Source organism: Vanessa atalanta, chromosome 11 (assembly GCF_905147765.1).
Source record: "Vanessa atalanta chromosome 11, ilVanAtal1.2, whole genome shotgun sequence".
Classification (NCBI taxonomy): domain Eukaryota; kingdom Metazoa; phylum Arthropoda; class Insecta; order Lepidoptera; family Nymphalidae; genus Vanessa; species Vanessa atalanta.
This window is the reverse complement of record NC_061881.1, coordinates 2,125,800-2,132,735: the sequence shown is the minus strand read 5'-3', so window position 1 is coordinate 2,132,735 and position 6,936 is coordinate 2,125,800. Positions and strand designations below refer to the sequence as shown.

The 6,936-nt window shown below is 32.8% G+C and overlaps 3 non-coding genes across 3 annotated transcripts; 2 read left to right on the top strand and 1 right to left on the bottom strand.

Annotated features, from left to right (window-relative positions):
* Window positions 1-2,149: 2,149 nt before the first annotated feature.
* Trnag-gcc lies at window positions 2,150-2,220 on the bottom strand. Its single transcript has one exon. It is a non-coding gene; the product is annotated as a tRNA-Gly (tRNA).
* Window positions 2,221-5,596: 3,376 nt separating this feature from the next.
* Window positions 5,597-5,667, top strand: Trnag-gcc. The gene has a single exon. It is a non-coding gene; the product is annotated as a tRNA-Gly (tRNA).
* Window positions 5,668-6,640: 973 nt separating this feature from the next.
* Window positions 6,641-6,711, top strand: Trnag-gcc. Its single transcript has one exon. It is a non-coding gene; the product is annotated as a tRNA-Gly (tRNA).
* The last annotated feature ends 225 nt before the right edge of the window (window positions 6,712-6,936 follow it).

Sequence of the window (6,936 nt, the reverse complement as noted above, 5' to 3'; positions counted from 1 at the left end):
AATAACAGCTTGAATAATCTCAATTTTAATATAACAAAGGCATTTAAAATAATTGTATTTGAACTCGAAGTTCGTTGGCGCGTGTTATTTTGGCCATGTTAAATGTTACTTTGTGATGAAAAGATATTCTCTCGGGATATACCTACAAGTTTTATGAGACAAAATAGATTAAAATTTAATTCGAAATATATTGTTCATCCCCGAGGATCGTGTTCAATGTTACATTAATAATCTCATTACGGTATCAATTTGCCTTTAGCGGTTCTAAATAAGGTAATTATCAGCGTAAGGACATAACTCAGAAAATGTTTGTTCATATTATGTCATAAAAACATTGTTTCATAATGTTTTACTTACTTTCATATGAATTGTTTTATATTGTATATTTTGATTTTAATTGAATTTTCGAAATAAAATGAATATAGTATAAATATAACGTATCTATAATAATTAAAGTGTTAATTTCGTTGAATAATGTAATCTTATTACGTGTATAAAAATTAAAGTTTAGTTCAATAACGAATGTGCTCCGCAAACGATATATTCAAAATGGCGTCATTAATTAAGATGGACGACTATTTTATACGATTTTAAAGTAAATTGCCAGTTAATATTAAGCATCGTTCCGCAGTAAATAAAGCCTATTAAACTTAATTTGCACCACAGATATTCATTATATCTGTGATTTGCAGGTATTTTCGAGAGATGAGAATTACATAACGTCACCTGGCTAGCTACTTTGCAGTGTTGCCATTATGCAAATTAATTTACATATAAATATTATACTAGCTGAAGTTACCATCGACCGCGTGGTATTGAGTTTGACAAAAATCCTACAGAGCTGTGTCGCTATTTTCTCTGCTCGTTGACGCTATTTTTTCTGTTTCTCTTTGGTTCAAAGAAATGTCAATTTCGCTATCTTAGAATTAAATGGATAATAGCAATAGAAGTAATTGAGCGATAGCGAAAAAATAACGTAGTAACTGTAAATATTTATAATAATAATACAATTTTGACGACCTCTGTGGTTGAGTAGTGTGTACACCGGTTTTTATGGTCACGCCACTCCGAGGTCCCGCGTTCGATGCCCGGCCAAGTCGATGTAGAAAAAATTCATTAGTTTTTTATGTTGTCTTAGTCTGGGTGTTTGTGGTACCGTCGTTACTTCTGATTTTCCATAACAAAAGTGCTTTAGCTACTTACATTGGGATCAGAGTAATGTATGTGATTATGTCCAATATTTATTTATTTAAATAGGAATTATTTATTGTTCTATTAAGTAACAATCTCATTTATATCTTAATAGTGGCGATCTTTTCACTTAATGAGAATGCAAATATAAATAATGTTTTTATAGAGTGCAGTAAAAGTGCTTTAAAACTTCCATTATAGCAGAGCTAAGCTCTGAAATATGACTTTTTTAGCCATAAATTTTACCTAAAGCAATGCGGATTACGATTACGTACTTTCGTTTTAAAATGCCTATCACTTTGGCACAGGGAAAATGTGCTTTTATCTTTAAAATTATTTTTATAAAATTTCTTTTGTGTACCTACTATCCCTTACAAAAACCTTATAACCAGGGCCAGGACCTAGGGCGTAGGTTGGGTAAAAACAGGGCATGAGCATGTGGTGGCCTCCTCTAAAATCCAAGACTCACTCATCATCGAGGAGTCAACGAGGAAGTTGTCTTAATTTTGCCTGTATGATTTTTCTGATTTCTCCTGGTGGTTGGAAAATGATGTTTGCTTTTTTAGTATTCCATTTAAATATTTACTGAAGTTGTGACGTCTTGCTTTTTTATAAACTTACGTTGAAAGTAATTTTAATCCATGAAGACATATAAAATAATATACTGGTGTATAGCAATTAACAAGATTTTTCGTAATCATAAACTATCATTATTGATTAATTTTTTTATTTTTATAATGATGCATACTATTTTATTCAATTACAAGAATCAATTACAGGCATGCATACAGCAGTGCATTAAATTAATACTCGAATACATTTGTTACCAAAAAATTGCATTGACCAGGAATCGAAACTTGCGTGGAATATTGAAGATTTAAAAAAAATCTAAATTAGAACAAATTTTAAAGATAAAAGAAATTCTTAAAATTAAAAATATAAAAAAATAAAAATAAATTGCATCGGCCGGGAATCGAACCCGGGCCGCCCGCGTGGCAGGCGAGCATTCTACCACTGAACCACCGATGCTTATATGATGTAAATACAATTATTTATCCATACTTCAAGCAATACATACATTAACAAAATGTATAGTAGTTATCTAACAATCGTTTCTATACTTTTAAGTAAAAGTATTTAGATACGAAAAGGTGATCATTCTTCAGGTGAAGCTGGTGCGAGTTTCTCTCGAGAAAAAAAAGATATAGAGTACCATTTCACAAATGACATATTTTACTAAATTTTTCTCTATTGTGTGTTTTACACAGATATGTGTGTGTATTGTTTTTGTATTTATTTTGTATCTACTCATACATCCTGCTATAATCCGTATATAATAGGAAATACTGAGTTGCCTGCCGGTTGTTTGGTCGCTTGGTAGCTTTAGTACTTAAGAGCTTAAGCTATATAAGCCTATATGAATACTGTTTTATTTTATATGTAAGGGCGTTCTGTGGTTCCTCATATACATTTTAGTTTCCGTTTTAAACTGTTACTAGAGGTTCTTTGCCTGGTTGTGTTAAAACTATAAATTTGTCACGATTTGATATATTAAAGGCTTAATCTTAGGCTACTGAGGTGAGGAGGGTGAGGAGAAATAAGAAAGAATAAATATTAAATTTTTCTTTTGTTTTTGTGATTCAAAGTTATTTATGAATAGTTTCCAGGCACGACTTCCCCACGTGAGGGGAGGGGTGTACAAATTTGGATAAAACGTAAACCATGTGCTATTCCAGACAATATTTGTGCCAAAATCCAGTCAGATCCGTTTAGTCGTCCTAGCGTGATTGCGTAACAAACATCCGCCCATACAATTTTTCGAATTTATAATATTAAGTAAGATAAATAGGTATATAGGTTACCAAATTATATACTCAAATAAATGTAGTATAAATAACACTCATAGTGAACAAGTCGAGATGACAATTCTATTTAAATCCTGTACACGCGTAATGTGAATAATATTCGATGAGTTATTATTAAATTCGACTATGATGTGTGTCCATGATATATTAATGCTGGGTTAACATCTACGCTATTATAAATACGAAAGTGTCTGAAGTAATAATGAACCTTAAGGAAAAAGGCTAGATTTTTTATATAAAACCTGACTAAAACGCGAAAGAAACTTCGGGCGGCAACTAATAATAGATAGAATGCTTAATTAAATTGACACTTAGTGATGGAGCTTTGTGAATTGAAGAATTGACTGAAATATTTCGACGATTGTTGAAAATGTCAGAAAAATACATGCCAAAAGTTTCTAAACTTTACTGGCGTGCGTGTAAAACAAATAGACTTACAACTATTAATAAACGTGTCATGTCTTCTACCCTTGCAAAGCCGGGATAAATTGTTATATAAGTAAAAATATTATTTCGACATTGTTGTTTAATCGTGACCTGCTTCAAATTGTACAAACTTGCACCTTAAATAACAAATGATTCGTAATCATGTTTTTATTCTTAATATCAGCGCTTCAGTGTAAATATTATTAATATTATCGAGGACAAATAAACAATAAATAATTTTAAAATGGTTATCCAGCACTATTTGTATCATTTGAGATTAATATAACTTGCTGAGTTTGTTGTTTACCGAACCTGTAATTTTACATTCAATTTAATGCTTGCTCGATTTAATAATATTCTGCAGTTGATTTATTCAACCAGTCTTTAATTGTAGAGTGTTTGCATATCCGTTTATTTCTAGTTACATCGAACCGCAGCCGTCTTCCTCTCTCTTTTGACCTGCTCATCTTCAAGGTCACTAGAGAGGTTATAACCTAAGCACTTATTAAACAACATTACTTTCAAATGAAGCTCTCGCACATTCACTGAACCCCTTCCATAGTGCAATAATGTGATTTCTTTTTTTTATATAGTAGATAAGCGGACGGGCAAATGGCCCAAGAAATATGGAAGATTCCTTAGATTACACCAATGCGTCACCAACGTTGGAATCAAAATTTTATGTCCCTTGTGCCTCTAGTTACACTGGTTCACTTCCACAACACACACGGAACACAATTATACCAAGTATTGCTGTTTAGTGCTAGAAGCTATTTGATGAATGGGTGGTACCAATACGGGCTTGCTCCAAGTCTTGGTTGTATGTTTTATATTCTAACATGTGGTTATTTCAATTTTAAAAAAGTTTTAAGCTAGAAAATGTTTTGTTCTTTTGTCTTTATGAATGCTTGCCTGTCAAACCAAACCTCTAGTCTTGAATAATTTTATCGTTGAGATAAAACCCCTCTCGAATGAGTACAGATATTTTGTCATTATAAGACTTGTTAGAAGTAAGCTTCATGTCCACATATGAAGGTTTTATGAGGCGCGGTGCGTTTGTATTAATAAACTGCTCTTAACATAAAAAAAGTATCCTACGACACTGATTAATAGGAGGAAAATATTTTTTGCCCGAAATCACTCTGTATTATCATGATCGACGGCAGAATGCAAAATAGGCACGTACTATTACTCCATCAATATCAAAATTTTCTTTTAACCAGGTCACAATAAGATTTTTGTGGAATAACTGATGAGCTATTTTTTTTACTCAGGGTGACTCTAAACTTAATATGTATATCGATTAAATAATATATATATATCTATATTTTATGGCATCGGTTGGCGGACGAGAATATGGGCCACCTGATGGTAAGTGGTCACCACCGCCCATAGACAAAAGCGCTGTAAGAAATATTAACCATTCCTTACCTTACCTATGCGTCACCAACCTTTGGAACTAAGATGTTATGTAAAGAAAGAAAGAAAGAAAGTGTCCCTTGTGCCTGTGATTACACTGGCTCACACACCCTTCTAACCGGAACACAACAATACAGTGTACTGTTATTTGGCGGTAGAATATCTGATGAGTGGGTGGTACCTACCCAGACTGGCTTGCACGAAGCCCTACCACCGAGTAGGTATATCATTTTATTAATCGTCATTTGTATAATATAGTCATTGGCCTCTTGAATGGTTGGACCAATTTTGATGGTTTGTGTCTTTGAGTAGATCCCATAAGGTGCCATACCATAGGTTTTTCAATAAAAAATTCAATGAATCATATGAATAAAATTTTTATTCAACCCGCATGGAGTCAAAAAGGGTAGATAGTTTTATATAAGAAAATAAATCAATATTAAATCGTTGTAGTAATTATTACAAGTTATTTAAACGAACGGAATAATTAATATTTTAAATGCGTTGGTAAGTAAATTTGTCAATTGTAAGATAAATACTATTATTATGCGCATACGCAAGTCATTGCGACAAATTGAATCTATATAAATTGAAAAAAAAGCACGTAGCACCCTAATACATACTTGAGCAAACAAATTGTCTGACAAGATTGTATTCTTTCCATTCGGTTAAAAATTCTGATGGCACTCTACCAAGCATCGGTGGTTCAGTGGTAGAATGCTCGCCTGCCACGCGGGCGGCCCGGGTTCGATTCCCGGCCGATGCATATTTTTTTTAATTTAATGATAATAGTAGGTTATATAAGTTTACTATAAAATAATATATTTAAAGTAATGTAACTACTATTCCACCCGATATTACTATGTAATATATAATACAATATGAAATATATGTATGTCTCTATATTTTATACATTATCGAAATACCAGATTGTCTCATCATGATATATCGGAAACTATAGATTCTTGACTTGTAAATTATATATGAGCCGAGATGGCCCAGTGGTTAGAACGCGTGCATCTTAACCGGTGATTTCGGGTTCAAACCCAGGCAGGCACCACTGAATTTTCATGTGCCTAATTTGTGTTTATAATTCATCACACATCGTGAGGAAACCTGCATGTATCTAATTTCAACGAGATTCTGCCACATGTGTATTCCGCCAACCCGCATTGGAGCAGCGTGGTGGAATATGCTCCAAACCTTCTCCTCAAAGGAAGAGGAGCCTCTAGCCCAGCCGTGGGAAAATTTACAGGCTGCTAATGCTAATGCTAAATCATAGTTACTCATTTCGCGATGTAGACGCTCACTAAAAAAGGATTCATGGAAATTACAACGTCAAGAGAGAAGTGAGAGGAGTATCTTTGTATGAATTTTATCGGTACGAAGTCGAGACGTACAATAGACTAGCTATTAAATATTCATTAAATAAAGTCTTTCAATCGATATTAAATATTTCAATGCGAATTTACCACAATTAATAAATAATTCAAAATTTTCTTCTTCTTTCCATTTAATTATTAAGGTTCTTAATTAATCTTATTACAAGACCTTGAATTAACTTTAAAAAATATTTTAAGGTTAAAACGAGTAGAATCACTAATATAATTATACAAATTTACGTTAGAAGTAAAAAAGACCACTTATTTCTAAGTTTTTTTTTTTTTTATATCAAATACTTCTTATTATTCTTACTGAATATTTAATTTAATAAGTAAAATTTTGTAGCCTTATTACAAGCATCGGTGGTTCAGTGGTAGAATGCTCGCCTGCCACGCGGGCGGCCCGGGTTCGATTCCCGGCCGATGCAAATTTTTTTTAATATCTTATAGTACTGCCACATTTACACCTTTTCATCAAACTGCAGTCGAGCAGTCTTGTGGAATATGTTCCAAGCCAAGTTTCCTTAAGTCAGAAAAGAATATCATTGCACAGCGGTGATACATTTAGTTACTATGTAAGCCATTTTTACATAACGTAAGAACGTAGTGTAAAAAGTAGTTTTAGTTCAGTTTAGTTTAGCAGTTCGCTCTAC